This window comes from Haemaphysalis longicornis, unplaced genomic scaffold, assembly GCF_048455015.1.
Source record: "Haemaphysalis longicornis isolate Haplotype H1 unplaced genomic scaffold, Haemaphysalis longicornis Haplotype H1 scaffold_9, whole genome shotgun sequence".
In the NCBI taxonomy this organism is placed as follows: domain Eukaryota; kingdom Metazoa; phylum Arthropoda; class Arachnida; order Ixodida; family Ixodidae; genus Haemaphysalis; species Haemaphysalis longicornis.
Window position 1 is genome coordinate 144,425,840 of NW_027526460.1, and position 19,064 is coordinate 144,444,903.

Below are 19,064 nucleotides of genomic sequence, written 5' to 3' on the forward strand. Positions count from 1 at the left end.
ACAAGGAACGTAGAAAAAGTAGAAAAATGATGTCACAAAATAAAAATATGCACTCGTTTATGTCGTCTAAAAACGTACGCTCGAAAAGAAAAGCCAGCAAAAAAACAAACGTTTGACGTACGATTAGCAAAATAGCGCGAATGAGCATACTATGTAAAGGCCTCCATTTCCACAGAAATGCATAACTGGCGGAAGTAACATGTTACATCAGTAAAATAGCGTAAATAGCAATAATTAGTCGAACATAATTTCGGTAAACAAAGGTAAAAAAGATAAACCACGATAATTTTACAAAAATATGACGAAATCAAAAAGTATGCGCTCTATACTTCCCGTAAGATTAACCGGAAAATGCTGCGAAAGAGCGTTCCAAATACGCATAAAAATAGCGAAAATGAAGAAACCTCGTAAAGCTCTGCTTTTTTACAGAAATGCTTAACTCGCGGAAGTAACACATTTAATTTGTGTAATATCGTAAATGGAGAAAATTGGCAATCTTAAAATAGGTAACCCTGCGTTGGGGGCCCCCACAAAATTAGGGGAACGCAAATGCGATGCCTTTGCTCACGGCGAGTTTTACAAGCAGGGGGTGCTCAACAGCCGGCCAGCGACTTGCATTACTGGGGTCGGCGCGGATGTTGGAAACTTTAGGCTTAGCATGGTGACGGATATTTGATCGCCGCTGTCCATACAATAGCGAATCACATTCTCTAACACAATTTTCCACCGCACTATCATCCCCTTGCTCGCACCAGGAAGTTTAGGTTTGCGATAATTGCTATTTGAACAACCGGTGACCAAGACCTCTGCCGTGGGCTGTCTTGATTCTTCGACGCAGGTAGCGCCATCCTTCGGCCGCATGCCTCACCGCGTGGCGGGGTGCCGGGTCGGGACGTCAAACACCTGCGGCCGGTCAGCGTACGTTTAGCATTGCGGGAGATACCTGATTGCCACTTTTAAAATCGGTGCTAAGAACAATCCCTAGCACAATTTTTAACCACAGGAACATATGTATGTTCTCGCATGTGCAACGTTCGAAGAGCGGCGACAAGCTTTTGCTACTGTGGTCTGTGGGCCGTGCGGGCAAGCGCGGCCGTTTCCGAGGACAGAAAAGACTTTGAAATTTCCTGCTTTATCCATTCGTTGCTAACGAGGCACGAAATCTACAAATTTAGCTCAGCTATCGTCGTAGTTGATCGGGTCTATCGGGAAACGAGCCGCAGGTTTCGATACAGCAGTGGTCACGCGGCGTCGGCAGCGAGAGTGACGCAGGGAACGCAAGCTCCTCTTGGGGCCAGCATTAGGCCGCCTGCTATTTCGGCAAAATAGCGTGCGCGCCAAACGGAAACCCAAAACCCCAAAGAGGGCTCGGGTTTTCAGCATGAGCAGTACGGCGCCCCAAGCTGCACGAGGAACCCACAGTATTGGGGCCCCCAATTTAAAACACTAATTCCTCGAACAGAATTTCGAACAACAAAAAATTAAAATTTTACTAAAACCATCTCACTTAATCCAACATTGGCGCCCATTCATTTCCAAAAAAAAAAATTGACTATCAAATAAAAAAACGAAGAAAAAAGGAAACACTAATAAAAATAGTGCAGATGAGCAAACTGTGTAACGCCTTCTGTGTAACGCCTTCACAGGAATCGGTAAAACACGAAAGGGACACGTGCCTTAAAGGGACACTGAAGTGGTTTGTAAAAATTGCGGGATTACTAGTGCAAAATGTAGTCCGGAGTCCATAGGCTATTTTTCGACCACTCTGAGTGGGTTTACGCGAATTTATTTAGTAATATAATCAATTCGGAAATGCTGTCCTCCTCTCTGCATCCTCGCCCATTTTTTGTGGCGTATTCATGTGACGTCAGAAGGAGATGACTTGGCTTGACTGCGCTACTGCATGGCTCGCCAACCTCCCGTCAGAGTCATTCGACCCAGCGTTTAGTTCGGCGGCCGCCGACGAGTCGTAGCAATACTATATCTGAGGCTGAAAACTTTATGCCTGCCTTTGGAACGACCAGATCAACGCACAAGCTGCATCCCAAGCTCTTTCCCTTCCCAGCCCTTTCAAACGCCGCACACCGCGAGCCCAAGGGGCCTTCCGCAGGCAAACGAAACCATTCGAATGAGACCCAGCAACCAGGGCCTCCTCAGGAAGACGACAGCCAGAAAACACAGGTGAACTTCCCATGCGCACCTGCCAGCAGTTTGCCACAATATTCTTTCCTTTCCTCCTTATTCGCAACCCCTCAAACAGACATCTATAGGAGTCGCAATTGATTCGCGCCGAGATCAACTTATTGCGGCAAGAAAATGCTGCACTTAAACGTCAGAACCTTCTACTGAAGCAGCAGGCAACCTCCCCGCAGATAGATGCATCTGAGAACTCCACGCCACCACCGCCAAAACGGAGGACAACATCTGACGCTCCTGTCGCCCCAAAAGAATCTCGTAACCTGGATGAACGCCTTGCCTTCTTCGAAAGTACGTGTAGACAGGCTCTCTCGGAGCAAAAAGAAGAGTACATTAACCTCCATCAAACCTTCATGAGCAATCAGGCTTCCATGCAGCCTGCAATTGAAGTTTTGCGAACCACAATGCAAAATTACTTTCAAGGAATGGCAACCACTTTCAACGCCGCTGTAGCGACTCAAGTAATCCCGCAAACAATGTATGATCAGGCGAATGGCCAAGCACAGTCATATCGTAAGTCTGGCAGGGGAATTGCCGGGGTTTCGGCAGGAAACGTCCCAACCTACAAATGCTGCTAACGACCGAAGCGGAAGCTGCCTCGGTAATTGCACTCCAGGAGGCAGGCCCTAACGTTAAACGTCCCGGATATCGATCGTTCCAATCTTCAAATAACTCATACACGGCTACCCTGGTTCAGAGAAACATCCCGACAGACAGGTTGCAGTTCGACAGTGTTGAAATACTACATGATCTGGTGGTTCTCTACCTTGCGCTGCTGAGCACGAGGTCGCGGGTTCGATTCCCGGCCGCGGCGGCCGCTTTTCTGATGGAGGCGAAAAGCAAAAACGCCCGTGTGTGCGAGATTTCGGCGCACGTTAAAGATCCCCAGGTGGTCAAAATTAATTCGGAGCCCTCCACTACGGCGCGCTCATCGCCTGCGTTGCGTCGGCGCGTTAAACCCTACAATCAATCAATCAATCAATCGGTGGTTCTCTACCCCCAAAAGCACACTACATCTCCACTATACATCCTCAATGTTTAAAGCGGACCCTGGGCTCACACCCACACCTTTAAGCAATTCTTTAGCTTGGCCGTACAAACAGCCCAACAATGCCCGCTAATAATAGTAGGCGATTTTATTGCGCCCCACAATGCACGGGGCTATAACAGGAGCACCCGAAAAGGCCGTCCTCTCTGGGAGCACGTGCAGCCCCTGCGGTTAACAGTTGAATCGGACCCCTCCATACCCACTCGAATTGGTAACAGCGTGCAGAAAGATACTGCACCAGACGTCACTCTCACTAGCAGGGTAGGAAAGGCACAGTGGAGCTGCACGAACCACTCGTTAGGAAGCGACCACTACATCATTCAACTCAGTATCTCTCTTTCCTCAAACCTCAAACCGCGCTTGAGACAGTGGCATCTAACAAACTGGGATGAATTTAGGCACACCCGCACTCAACGAGACCCTCCGGACATTAACGCGAATACACTACAGAGCTGGGTGGACCAATTAATAGAGGATAAAAGTAAGCACGACCAACCACTAGAACCCGAGAAACCCGCAGAAATATACACACCCACCGGCACAATATGTGGGCTTCATACGAGAGCATACAGCGCAGATGGAAATCAATAAATGTAACTGCCGCCTCAGACGAAAACTAGTGGGACTTGAACAAGCAATCGAAACACACTCCGCAGAGCTTGCTCATGCACAATGGGGAAAACTCTGTGACCAAATGAAAAGGAACCTGAGTATGCGCCGAACATGGTCCTTACTAAGACACCTTTTGGGCCCCGTACAATCCAAAACGGTGCAAAAAAACTGTTTGACACAAATCATTCAGAGCTACCCGGGAAAGAGTAACCAACAGCTCCTAGAGCAAACCAAAACGCTTTACATAGCGAATGGTACCAGAGTCACGCTACCGCCTTATCAGGGAAAAGAAAACACAGATGATTACAGAAAGATGTAACAGAAGCGGAGGTTCGAGCAGTCCTTCATCGCCTGCGCTCGGGGTCGGCACCCGGCATGGATAGCATAACTAACAAAATGCTTCGCAATCTCGATGACCTATCTATTTACACCCGCACTGAGTATTTCAACTATTATTGGACCAACGGTACCTTACCCGCATCATGGAAGCACGCGAAAATTTGTCTTATTTCAAAAGCGGGCAAGAATCTTACTCTCGACCATATCTGTGCGATTCCCCTTACCTCGTATATGGGCAAAGTAACGGAGGTTGTCATCTATGCACGATTGGTCAAGCACCTGGCCCAGACGGACGCCCTCCCCCATACCATGACAGGCTTCCGGGCGGGACTGTCTACTCAAGATGTGCACATGCAGTAATTTCATGACATTATTACGCCACCGTCAAAGGTGGACGCGGCAGCTATTCTCACACTAGACCTTACCACGGCATTTGATAGAGTGTCCCATACGGCTATACTGAATGGCTTGGAATCCATAGCTCCGGTCAACGTACATACAACTACGTTAGAAATTTCTTAACATCCCGTACGGCCATACTTCAAATACGTGACGTCACGTCGGACGTCATTGAATTACTTTCAATAGGCACACCACGGGGAGCAGTCCTCTCCCCGCTGCTATATTTAATCTCGCTATGCTTAATATACCACGCAAACTCTATCATGTCCCAAATCTACGATATATCCTATACGCCGATGATATAACCCTTTGGACGTCGAGAGGCAGTGGCGCTCATATAGAACGTACCCTGCCGAAAGGAGCCCAAATTGTCATTGATGAGGCAAGAATGATAGGTTTAGAATGCTCCCCAGCTCAATCAGAACTTCTCGTGCTCCCAGCCAAGCGAGTCTCCCGACCACCTAAAAACGTAACAATCCGTATTGGCGAAACGGATGTACCGAATGTAGCCAGCATAAAAATATTGGGGTTAATTATCCAGAGCAAAAGTGCCAACACTCGCTTCATGGCGCAACTCACGACTCAAGTGAACCGAACATTTGGATTAATACGGCGTGTAGCAGCCCGGAATAAAGGAATAAAAAAAACTGAAAGAATCCGACTACTCAAACATTTGTAATTAGCCGTATTACATACTCTCTGCCATACTTTAATCCATAACCCGATCGAAATGAACAAGGTAAATTGCCTTATTCGTAAAGCACCACGCACTGCTTATCCAAAAAGCGCCGTATCAGATGTGGCCCCGCTGGTGCCAGGTCTTATTTTGTGGCGGTGGTAATTCCTGCCGGCGGCATGTGAAAAAGACATTTTAAACCGATACAGAACCCGTGCACAAAACGCCAGTTTAGGGAGTGAAGGCGCGGCGCATGTAGGCTCCCTACGCCAGTTCAGCTTGGGGCGACGCGTGGTGGAGAGCGGCAACGTTGGCAAAACATGCTCCGCCGCGGCTCTGAGCTTTCTAGCACTGGAGCGAGCACCATTTCTGTGACAATATCAAAGATCGGTTGCCCTGGCAACAAGGCACAAACCGCTCTGGAAGTCAGTTACGGTTGCGTGATCCCGGTTCAGCTTGGGGCCCCACCTCGCGGCATATGGGCACTGCAGGCATACTACTCACTCCCATTTGGAAGTGCGAGATGCGTTTGGCATTACAGAAGGCGATGGTGTGTGTGTTGTGGACGCCTTTGTTTCGCGATGAAATGCGACGTTTTGCTTCTGCGGGTGGATAGTGCTTCCCATGGTCTGGATTATCTTTCTCGAGCGGCGTACGACTCAACCTCGCATGGGGTATGTGCAGTGTGCGTGGCTGAAAGCCATCTCGGCTTGTGCGCCAGAGTTAAGTGACTTGCTGTTCGTCCCCGCAAACAGCGCGCGAGGTGAGTGCCGAATTTACGAGGGGCAGGAGGAGGCAACCCATCGTCTGTCAATCGCGGTTCTGACTTGCAACGCATGTTGTGACGTTGTGTTCGTTCGAAATACATCTCTGGATTGTTTGAACGTTGAATAAAATGTATGCGTCAAACCCGGGCATTCGGCTCAGAGCGTTCTCTGCGATTGCAAGAAAGAAGTGTCACGGGGCTTCAACGCTTTCTTTATGGAACGTACTCAAGTAAGAGAATATCCATGTCGTGTTATGGCCCTGTTGCATTCAATACAAACGGTTAAGCGTTTGTTTACACTTGTTTCGTTTGTCGTAAAATGTCCAAGCACTCCGACACTCCGCTGGCAGATCAGCCGGCGAGCCGACGCTGAGCAGACGACTCATCTCTTTGCCGGAAGTGCGTGAAAAAGCCGCCCAATAGCAGGATGTCTAGCTCATGACGAACATCTGGGAATTTATGACGTAGACATGTGAAGATGGCGGCGTCCAAAAACACGAAGGGAAGGGTGAGAACAAAGCGACAAACTTTGCAACAAAAGTGTGAGCTTTCCGCTGCGCGTAAAAGAGTAATACTTGGCACAGATGATGTTGACGACCCAATCTAACGATTGCGCTAGTCAATTTAGTGTGCTCAAAACGCCTTTCAGGGCCCCTTTAACAACACTGTTTTCAAAAAGTGAAGAAAAAAATCATTTCACCACCTCATCACCATCGCCATGATCATCATGGTCATCATCAACCTACTCACACCCACGCACGAAGAAGGCCTCTTCCACTGACCTTTAACCGCTCCGGTCCTGCTTTGCTGGAGGCCATTCTTTGCCCCCGAAATTCCTTATTTCGTCACTCCACCGAGATATTTGCTTCACCTTCTCTAGCCCGTTCTCTCGGTATCTACTTTGTTACCCTAGTGGTTCAGGGGTTGCCATTTTGCCACTGTAAGTAGCCTGTGCACGACCATTTCTTTTTTATTTGAACTATGATGTCATCTACTCGAGTTTGCTCCCCAATCCAAGAAGCTCGGTTTCTATCACTGTCACCCCGTTATTCCTTACATGGTCCGTTAGCCGAAGTAAGTTTGCTTTCCACTTTAGTAAGGCGCCTAGCTTCCGCTCCATATCTCATCATCGGCAGAATGCATTGATTGTATATTGTTTTTTGAACGATATCAGTAGCTTACTTTTTATTATTTAGGAGTGTTTGCCGAAAGCACACCAGCCCATACCTATTGTTTGCCGAATTTCTTTCTCGGTAAGCTCTGACAACCTTTAAGAGGCGCATATACTCTTCTACTTGTTCTAGCGTTTCGTTACATAAGCCGAAGAGGGCGCTTTCGGCATGTTTATTTACCATCACACTAGGTTTATTCATGTTTAGCATTACATCCACGGCCTTGCTTTGTGATTGTAGTTTCTGAAGCATTTTTTCAGCTGTACCGAATACTCACTTAGCAAAAATATGTCGTCTGCAAATCTGAGATGAGTTAAGTATTCCCCGTTTATCCGTAAACCTAGTTTTTTTTAATCAAGGTTCCTGAATGCCGCCTCCAGACAGGTTGTGTATAGTGTCGGCGAGATGACATCTGCCTGTTTAACGCTCTTTCGGATCGGTAATTTGTTTGCTTGTGAAGAATTATCCTGAAGCACATCGTTGGTGGGATATATCGTCTAGGAGTCTTATAAGGGTATCCACTATGCCCCAGTTTCTTAATGCGTTCAATATTGCTGAGTTCTATACTGAATAAAGCACTTTTTCGTAGTGAATAAATTACATGTGAAGTGGTTTAAGTGCTATGCGGATGTTTCTATTCCGGGATTGGTGATATCAATAGGATATCACTCCTATAGAGGACGTATAGTTATACCATCGTCACGGCATCTTTGGCTCTTCTCATGCCTTTGAGAGCCTTTAATAACTACGGGAACATCGATATCTAAGCTTCTACAGTCACTATTTTCCGCTGGTATAGCATCGAAGGCATATAGCCTAGTGTTAAATAGGTCGCCTACTTTTGTTTCCCTAGTCCATGCTATACGTTGACCCGCCGCGGTGGCTCAGTGGCTAAGGCGTTGCGCTGCTGAGCACGAGGTCGCGGGTTCGATTCCCGGCCGCGGCGGCCGCTTTTCTGATGGAGGCGAAAAGCAAAAACGCCCGTGTGTTAGAGATCTCGGCGCACGTTAAAGATCCCCAGGTGGTCAAAATTAATCCGGAGCCCTCCACTACGGCGCGCCTCATCGCCTGCGCTGCGTCGGCGCGTTAAACCCTACAATCAATCAATGAATTGTTTAGTATCCTTTACTAAATTCAGCCTGCTTTCTGGGTTGCTGGGAATGTAGGCTGTTGCTTAAACTGTTAACTATTACTTTGGTAAACAGCTTTTATACAACTGACAGAAGGCTGATGGTCCTGTAATTCATTATTCCATTGTTGCCCTTTTTTCTGAATCCGAATTACACTGGCATTTTTTGTAGGATATGGGCATTTTTAAGTCGCTACGCATTCCAAGAATAGTGCACCATGTCTTTCCAGTACAATATGTACTCCCTCCTATAGAGGACGTATAGTTATACCATCGTCACGGCATCTTTGGCTCTTTTCATGCCTTTGAGAGCCTTTAATAACTACGGCAACATCGATATCTAAGCTTCTACAGTCACTATTTTCCGCTGGTCTAGCATCGCAGGCATATAGCCTAGTGTAGAATAGGTCGCCTACTTTTGTTTCCCTAGTCCATGCTATACGTTGACCCGCCGCGGTGGCTCAGTGGCTAAGGCGTTGCGCTGCTGAGCACGAGGTCGCGGGTTCGATTCCCGGCCGCGGCGGCCGCTTTTCTGATGGAGGCGAAAAGCAAAAACGCCCGTGTGTACGAGATTTCGGCGCACGATAAAGATCCCCAGGTGGTCAAAATTAATCCGGAGCCCTCCACTACGGCGCGCCTCATCGCCTGCGTTGCGTCGGCGCGTTAAACCCCCACAATCAATCATTCTATGCGTTATGTTACCCTGGTTGTCTCTGAGTGCGCACATTCTGCCTTTTCTAAAAGCGACTTTCTCTAAGTTGCTTTTAGGTTTTCTCTTCTTTCTAGCGTTTCCTCGATCGCTGCCGTGATGTAAGCGCGAATGTTTTACGTCTGTTATCAATTTCGAGAGCTCTGTAATTCGGTTTCATCCGCATTACTCGACACTTCCATGCGCTTACGTTCCCCAATTACGTCCTTCGTCCTGTGAGTTAATTGTTTGTCCAGTTTGTTTCGTACATGTTACTTGTTTCCTCCTACATGCTTTCTACATGCTCCTTGTTTCCTTCTAAAGTTTCTAATGATTGGCGTTTGCCATTATTATGTTTCGATTTAGTCTGTCCTCACTCTCCGTGATTACAAGCGCGACTTTGTTTTGAAGGAATATTTAAAACTATTGATACCTGCTTCTGAGTGATGTCATGTAGGGTTTCTTATTTTTCCCAAGTTTCCTTCTTTCGATTTTGAGATTGGGCCCTACCGTGCTTCTAAGCTTCCTTCGATCGCTGCCCTGAGTCTTGCCTAGCACCTATCCATCCTTCACAATACTTGGGTTGTCACTACAAAGGAAGTCAACTTCATGCTCTATTGAACCGGCGGAACCGCTGCATGCCCATTCCCTATTCTTTTGTTCGTGGAAGAGTGTATTCATTATGGTCAGACGTTAGGTCCCCGCCAATCACATCCTTTCATCTCCTCGACTGTTGCGACCGCCTATTCGAAACTTTCTCAGTGCCCGTTTTTCTATTTTCTTGTAGCCTCCTTTTGTGTTAAAGTCTTTTATCACATTCGTGAAATCTGTTTTACTGTTCTTCAATGCTGATTCGGCAACCTAGTAGAAACTTTCTACTTCATCATCATTGCAGTTAGGTGTTGGCGCATAGGCTTGAACTATGTCTAACTTGTATGACTTGTTTAGCTTGTTCAGAGCGACTGCTACTTTTTACTTAATGTTGAAGAATTTTTCTACTTCCCCTGATATTTCTTTGAGACATTCAAATCCCAGCCTTTCTCTTTTTTTGTAAGGTTCTTCATAGCACAGAATATGCCCACTAGTAAGCTCCATTAGGTCCTCTCCGGTTATAACTTCACCTAATCCTATATTATCCCGCCTAATGTTCGAGATTTGTTTTTGCAGTACCGCTAAGCTTCCCTGGCTGGACAAGGATCGTCCCTTAAACGTCGCCAGGTTAAAGTCCCAGAGGAGGCCTGTGAGGACACAGGGATTCTTAGCACCCTCTGCCGTAACGCTGCGCCAGGGTGGCCAAATCGCTGCACCAGGCTGGCCAGCTACTGCACCAGGGTGGCCAAGTCCTTCTCTAGTGAGGGAATGCTGTTTTTGTACCAAAGAGACTTCCTGGTGTGGTTACACCTATCTAGTTTAGCCTCTTAGGTATACACGATGATTTTTGCTTCCGGAGCAAGCAGCTCTCTGTACCTAAATCGGTTGTGCTCTGGGAGCCGGGAAAGCAAAGCAGACGAAATTAAAGCAGACGCTAGGGATCTTTAACGTGCGCCGAGATCTCGTACACACTGGCGTTTTTGGTTTTCGCCTCCATCAGAAAAGCGGCCGCCGGGGCCGGGAATTGATCCCGAGACCTAGTGCTCAGCAGCGGAACGCCTTAGCCGCTGAGCCACCGCGGTGGGTTACATCGATAATAATGCTGAAAGATTTTTCGTCACGCTTTCCCAAACACAACTCTGACATCAGCGAAGCAACCTAGTTATGTCACTGGCATAAGAATTTGTGGCTTATGCAATATTTATATTGCAACAGTCAAGCCATTAGAAGGCAACTCTGAGGCACTCAAGAAGCGCAGGGCGGTGCCGTCAATCCCTCGTTCGCGCGAGATTGGGTGTGCACGGCAACACCCCGGCTAAAGGAGGAAGAGGACTTCTCTCGCGCGCGCGCGCGGGCTTCTCTCAGCAAGCAGTCAAGCCATTAGTCTGTTTTAGGGTTTTTGGTCTCTTTCTTATTAAACTATACCCCTTACTGTTGACCAGTTGCTACGTTTACGCTACATTTTTGGTGGAGGAGCCGGGTACCAGCCGCGAATCTCGCATGCACAGCGAGGACACCGCCTCTGAAGGCCGGGCGCATGAAACAGAGCTGACGCCCGTTCATCAACGCACCAGTCGTCGGATTCGAGGTACATCGCCTGAGTAAGGACTTCTGCCCGCGACATCCAGGGCAGCAGCGGCGACATCCAGGGCAGCAGCGGCACACCCTACGGCAAGACGGACGTGTGGCGTGCTCCGGGCGGGCTACCACTGTGTTTCCACTGCGGGGAGGCTGGTCATCTGTACAGGTCGTGACCCTACCGTCGTGCTGGCCTTCGAGGTTTCCCTCCAAACGCGCCCTGCCCTCGGAACGGTGAAAGACCTGCCGAAATCCAACAGTATCTGTTCGCGAACAGATACTGTTGGATACTGTTGGAGTAAGGGGCCAAGAACGCTGCCTCAAGGCAGCGTTCTTGGCCCCTTACTTTTTTTAATATTTATTAATGACCTACCTTCTCGCGTAACATCTTGCATGCGACTTTTTGCTGACGATTGCATAATCTACCAGAAAATAAATAACCCTAGTGACCATGTAACGCTTCAAAATGACTTAAAGGCTATCTGCGACTGGTGCAATACGTGGCAAATGTATCTGAACCTAACCAAATGCCAAAAAATTTCTTTCAGCCGAAAACGCGTTAACTCTAATTTTTCGTACTTCCTAAACAACCATTTAATTACTGACGCTTTAAATTATAAATACCTAGGCGTGCTCTTAACGGCTAACCTTTCGTGGTCCACCCACATTAACGCCATATGCGCTAAAGCTTCGCGATCACTGTGATACGTCGAAATCTGCATGCTGCGCCCTCTAATATTCGTCAACTAGCCTATAAAACTTATGTACTACCACAGTTAGAGTTCACTTCTTCTGTTTGGTCCCCCTACCAAAATTACTTAATTGAAAAAATAGAAGCAATGCAGAATCGGGCTGCACGGTTTATAACCAAGTCATATAACTTCGGCTCTAGCATAACAAAAATAAAACACGATCTTTCACTAGAAACACTGCATCTGCGCCGGCAAATCGCTCTCCTGTGCATTTTTCACAAATACATTCATAGCACCAGCTATTCCCCTTTGCGCATTATAACCCCTGTTTCCACATCACACAGATTATTTAACCAACGTAGCTTCGCACGCATGTACGGCACCACCAACGCATTTAATTCATCCGCTATTGCACGTGCTATCCGCTTGTGGAATGATCTTCCTGATACCATCGCGTCGCTGACTAACCCGGAAACATTCCGTCATCACTTGCAGATCCATTTTTCAGATTTAACAGGAATGATTCCGTTCGCATCGGTTTTTTCTTAGTTTCGCATTGTGTTTTACTTGATGATGCTCTTATTTTTTGTATAATTCTCTTGCCGTTGTTACGATGATGAGATGAAGTTCTTTTTTTTTGACAGCTTACTTGACTTGTTGATATCTGTATATGACATGACTAATTATTGTATAACTTTTGTTCGTTATTTTGGTGTGATTTCCTCCACAAGCCCCCCTTACTCAATGCCCTGCTGGGCCTGTAAGGTACCTTGAATAAATAAATAAATAAACGCGCTCCCTCTCGCCCGGAAACCACGCCAGCATCGTTCCGTCGTTACAGGTTGCCGAGCCCTCGTCTCTCCTCTAGCTCGCCTGGGCGGCGCTCGCCCAGCCCGAATCGGGAAAACTAAAACCAGCGACCTCTGGAGGTGGGGCCGCTGAAAAGACCGTCGGCGAAGATCCTCCATCGTGCACGTTTACGACGACGTACATCGAAACCGACGCATCTAGAAAGTTATTGGAAAAGAGCCACATGTGACCTTGCCGTTAGTATCGATGAATACGACGTGACTGCGCTGGTGGACACAGGTGCGGATTACTCTGTAATTAGTAGCAATCTGGCAAGAGAGCTGAGGAAGGTACTGACGCAGTGGACTGGGCCTCACATTCGCACGGCAGGCGGTCACCTGGTTACCCCTACAGGCCAATGCACGGTTAGGGTTACTATACGGGGGTACACCTACGTGGGTGATTTCATCGTACTCCCGGAATGCTCGAGGGACGTCATACTCGGTATGAACTTCCTGCAAAGGAACGGCGCCACCATCGACCTACAGACATCGACCGTTACATTCTCCACCGAACGAGCCATCGCCAGAAACGATTCAGAAGTAGGGCAATTCTGTGCCCTCCGCGTAGTGGACGACAGCGTGGTGGTGCCGCCACGAAGCAGCGTAATGATCTTTGTTAAGGGGGACGTGGCTGAAAGTTGCGAACGGCTAGTGGAAGGCAACATGAATTTGCTTTTAGAACGAAAAATGTGTGTCGCAAGGAGCCTTATCCGCCTGCATAACGGCTGTGCGAATGTGGTGCTGACAAACTTCGGGAACGAGCTTCAACACGTCCCAAAAGGCACCGCCATCGCCTCCTCGCATGAATTCGTTCAAGCGGCACAAGTTTGCACTGTGGGAGAAGGTGGGCATGAAGCATCGGCTGCGAAAGACTTTGTCGGGTTAATCCACATCAGCCCTGACCTTTCGGCAGAGCAGCAACGGCAGCTGACAGCCGTCCTCGAGGATTTCCGCGAATATTTCTCTACTTCATCGAAAGTTTGTCAAACGCCTGTGGCCAAACATCGCATCATCGTCGACGAAACGACCAAGCCAGTCTACCAGCATCTCTACCGCGTGTCCTATAAGGAAAGAGAAGCCATCCGGACGCAAGTAAAGGAAATGTTACAAGACGACGTGATTCAACCGTCGACAAGTCCGTGGGCATCCCCTGTTGTGCTGGTCCAAAAGAAAGACAAAACCTTACGATTTTGCGTCGATTACAGGAAACTAAATCGTGTAACAAAACGAGACGTATACCCTCTTCCACGAATACACGACGCCTTAGACCGACTGCGTAATGCAAAGTACTTCTCCTCTCTGGATCTCAAATGTGGGTACTGGCAGATTGAGGTTGACTAGCGAGACCGAGAGAAGACTGCGTTTGTCCCACCCGATGGGCTTTATGAGTTTAAAGTACTCCCGTTCGGTCTCTGCTCGGCACCCGCGACGTTCCAGCGAATGATGGACACTGTCTTGTCCGGTTTAAAGTGGCAGACGTGTCTGGTTTACCTGGACGATGTCGTCGTGTTTTCAGCCACCTTTGATGACCACCTACAACGACCTCGACTAGTTCTTGACGCTGTAAAGTCAGCTGGTCTGACTATAAAACCCGAAAAGTGCAACTTCGGCTACAAACAGCTGCGCCGTAGCAGCCTTCCCCCGACCAGCCGATAAAAAAGCTGTTAGGCGCTTCCTAGGCCTCTGCGCCTATTACAGACGCTTTGTAGAGAATTTTTCTGACCTGGCGGAACCATTGACGCGACTGACAAAAGACGACGTACCTTTCACATGGCAAGAAGAGCAAGAAGTCGCCTTCAATCACCTGCGGGACCGGCTACCAAAAGCGCCATTTTGACGAACTAGCTCATTTTGACGAACACGCCCATACGGAGATCCACACCGATGCCAGTAACGTCGGTCTTGGCGCACTCCTCGTTCAGGGGCAGGACGGAGCCGAGCGAGTTCTAGCCTATGCCAGCCACACTCTATCAAAGGCAGAGATGAATTACTCCACCACTGAAAAAGAGGGTCTTGCCGTCGTCTGGGCCAGCAACAAGTTCCGGCCGTACCTTTATGGCAGGCGGTTTAATGCTGTCAGTGACCACCATTCCTTGTGTTGGCTGGCAAACCTAAAAGACCCATCTGGACGCCTCGCCAGATGGAGTCTACGCCTACAAGAGTACGACATGACGGTCGTTTACAGGTCCGGGCGGAAGCATAGCGATGCTGATTGCTTGTCACGGGCACCTGTCGAGTCGGCAAGCCCAGACAGCGACGAAGACTTCCCCTTTCTCGGAGTCGTTACTCCTGCTGAAATGGCCCAACTACAACGAGAGCACCCTGAATTGCTTCTGGTCATCCAGTATTTGGAAGGTCTCAATGCCCAAATTCCACACGCCTTTGCCCGCAACATGTCGTCCTTTAGCCTCCGGCACGGAGTGTTGTACAAGCGGAATTTCAGAAATAGCTCGGACGCGTTTTTACTCGTTGTACCAACAGCGATGCGCCAGGAAATTATATACGCCTACCACGAAGAAACGTCGGCGGGGCACCTGGGTGTCAGCCGTACACTGGCGAGGATACGCCAGAAATACTATTGGCCGAAGCTATTGCGAACAGTTCAACACTACGTCAAGAGCTGCCGCACCTGCCAGAGGAGGAAGGTTCCGCCTTTGAAACCAGCAGGGCTTCTTCAGCCAATAGAACCACCGATGGCCCCTTTCCAGCAAGTAGGCATGGATCTCCTGGGCCCATTTCCTACCTCCACGAAGGGGAACAGGTGGATCGTGGTGGCGACCGACTACCTCACGCGGTACGCGGAGACAGCATCTGTCCCAAGGGCAACTGCGGCTGAGGTAGCTCAGTTCTTCGTCCACAACATCGTTTTACGGCATGGAGCTCCCCAGATTGTCATAACGGACAGGGGCACTGCTTTCACAGCTGACCTCATGCAGTCCGTCATGGTACTAACCCACACATCTCACAGGCGAACAACTGCTTACCATCCGCAGACCAATGGCTTGACTGAGCGACTTAACAGGACCCTCACCGACATGCTCTTAATGTATGTCGACGTCGAGCATAAAACGTGGGACGAGATCTTGCCATACGCAACTTTCGCGTACAACACCGCAGTTCAGGAGACCACAGCCATGACTCCATTTCAGCTGGTTTATGGTCGCACTGCCACTACGACTTTTGATAGCATGCTTCCGGTCCATGAGGATGAAGACGGCGACGCCGACTATTTTGTGCAAAGAGCCGAGGAAGCACGCCAGCTAGCACGGGAGCGAATTCAACGTCAGCAAAGTTCCGATGCTGCTCCCTACAACGAGCACAGGCGGGCCGTGTTCTACGAACCAGGGGACGCGGTTTGGGTTTGGACACCAGTTCGACAGCGTGGACGTTCTGAGAAACTGCTTCGTCGGTACTTCGGGCCATATAAAGTTATTCGCCGCCTTAGCGACGTCACCTATGAAGTGGCACCTTATGGAAGGGCACCCTGCTCCCGACGCGTCAGGCTAACTCCAGAGGTTGTGCACGTGGTCCGAATGAAACCGTACTACGACAGAGACTAGCCATGTCTTCTACAGTGCTGATGGACAGAACGTTTTCCCTGCCGAATCCCTGTGATGGTTACCCTTCGGCAATGAAGCACTCCATTATCTCGTTCCGGGGCCGTCATCTATTACTTCTTGGTGACCCGCACTTCGAGCATCGAGACGATGCTTCTTCCGAAGAGGGGGGCAATGCCACAGTCAAGTCATTAGAAGGCAACTCTGAGGCACTCAAGAAGCGCAGGGCGGTGCCGTCAATCCCTCGTTCGCGCGAGATTGGGTGTGCACGGCAACACCCCGGCTAAAGGAGGAAGAGGACTTCTCTCTCTCTCGCGCGGGCTTCCCTCAGCACGCAGTCAAGCCATTAGTCTGCTTTAGGGTTTTTGGTCTCTTTCTTATTAAACTATACCCCTTGCTGTTGACCAGTTGCTACGTTTACGCTACAATATTTCTCTTCCAATATTTTAATGTAGACAGCTTCGACTACTTATCTTGATGTTTGATTACTGTGTTCGTGCAGTATCTTCATGTCATTAAGAGACGGTGCACTTGCATTTTTTTGCAATGAAGGGTCAAATGGCTGCAAGGCCTATCTTTCAGTGACGAAAGATGCTCTCCGAGTCTAGTATGTACACACTTGCCCCACTTCCCCCCCGTACACATGATCACAATTCAAAGGTATCTAATACAGGACCCCTTCTTTGTTTCACTCAACAAATGGGGGGTGGGGGGTACGGGTGGGGGTGTTATGGTTCATATCCCATTTACCCGCGCAGCTTTCATTTTGTTTTTGTTTTTAAATATGAGATCAACAGTGGTACACACTCGGCTCAGTGTACTTTTTTTGCAAAAAAAGCAACATTTTCATTATACTTTCTATGTTCTTCATACCATGTGACAGCCCATGACAGTAAGGTATTACAATAATTTTTATCTTCGTCTCCCCAATTTTCTCAGGTTCGAGTGGGAATTTAAAAACTTTGAGAGCTTCCTCACAGCCAGTAAGCACTGACATGGGCGGGACAGCTGCTTGTAATAACCTGGCAACCTTCCCTTTAATGCTTTGATGCATCATGTGAAAGCAGTACTTTAAAAGTGTAGACAACACAGGAGAGGGCACATTTTGTTACAAATTTCGATTGCGACCATATAAAACTAAAAAGCAGTTTCTCTGACCGTGGGTGTAATTTGCGGCATGTGTGGGCTAAGGCAAAAGTTGATTGATTGATTGTAGTGTTTAACGCGCCGACGCAACGCAGGCGATCAGGCGCGCCGTAGTGGAGGGCTCCGGATTAATTTGGACCACCTGGGGATCTTTACGTGCACCGAAATGTCGTACACACGGGCGTTTTTGCTTTTCGCCTCCATCAGAAAAGCGCCCACCACGGCCGGGAATTGAACCCGTGACCTCGTGCTCAGCAGCGCAACGCCTTAGCCACTGAGCTACCGCGGCGGGTTTAGGCAAAAGTAGAAGTTAAATTTAAAAAGTGCAGCTTGTTTTCTATGGGTACTCCGTAAGTGAAGTATAAACCATCGCATGCTCTTGGAAGCAATTCAAGACCATATATTTCAAGTCATCCCAATTCTCAATCTAAGCAGTCGTTCTTAAAATTTCCGTAACAAATTTGGTTTGCACAGGTAAGTATATTGGAATCCTGAAGGTGCACTCGCCAGTTGATAACACTGTGTTCAGCTGTACAAGGCTTTTTGAGGCCCCTGTATCAGTAAATACTTTCACCAACTATAAAAGGAAAGTATTAGGATGTTGGAGGTTCTCAGGTTTCTGGGATGGTATGTCAAAATTCGCTGCCCGACTTAACATAATCTAAGCCTTTTCTCCCGCTTACGTGTCATATAGGCCTATGCCTACTATGCCTAGTGAAGACAATAGGCATTTTTTAAACATAGGCTTTATTACCGTCATTTGTGTTTAAAGCAGGCATCGCTCTTTGATGTTTAGGAATAATTTTCAGCATTTTCCCGCTGAAGGGCTAGAGCAACAAGAAAGTTCAGGCAGGATTCCCGCAGGCTTCATAAGGACCATCCACTATCAGCGGACAAAAAAGCTCCGGGACAACAGCGGACATGCGCAATGCTCTTCCGGTGTTTTCTTACAACCGAAACATCCAGCAATATAACACTCTTTTGAAGAATTTATACTCCTTAAGTGGGTTTGCTGTTGCTTAAGTGAGCGAAGCACCGGATAAATGAAAATCATACCTTCTTCAGGTCCTCAAAAGGGGTAGCCGCACATCCGACTAGCACAAGTCCAACCAAGCAGGCAAGAGTAAGGGCTCTCATGATTTGTGAGTGGTCTAAAGCAAGGCCTTAATTTTGACAGCTATAGTGGGCTGGCCGATATTTATATCAAATCCGTAAATTTCTGTTATAAATATGAGCCCATACACCACGCCTCTTTCGTGCAACAAATAAATATAACTGCGGACCTTTAAACCTGCACTTAAAACACTGTTTATTGTTTGAAATACATAAACTTCAGAAGACAACAATCTCCCAAAGCAGCATCTTTACAGGGTATTTTCTTTTAATGTCATTTTGAATGCATCCTGAGAGATAGACATCTATCAAATTGTCGCAAAAAGTTTTGTAGCGCACTAAACAAGACCCATAACACGAAATGTCGCAAAATATTGGCCCTCACAGAAAGCCTGTGCAGCTTTTCGGCTTATGCCACTAGTTTAAGCTTTGCCGCATTGAATTCTCTTTTTTAAATACTCGGCGTCCGGGTCAACGTTCGTATATCAAGCATAAATGTAGAAAGAAA

General features: G+C 48.0%; 1 long non-coding RNA gene across 1 annotated transcript in view; it reads right to left on the reverse strand.

Moving 5' to 3' along the window:
* Window positions 1–18,587, reverse strand: part of LOC144153894 (uncharacterized) — a 64,041-nt gene extending 45,454 nt beyond the window's left edge. The window contains exon 1 of the long non-coding RNA XR_013319408.1: window positions 18,500–18,587. This is a non-coding gene — a long non-coding RNA (uncharacterized LOC144153894). The remainder of the gene's footprint in view (window positions 1–18,499) is intronic.
* Window positions 18,588–19,064: the final 477 nt, after the last annotated feature.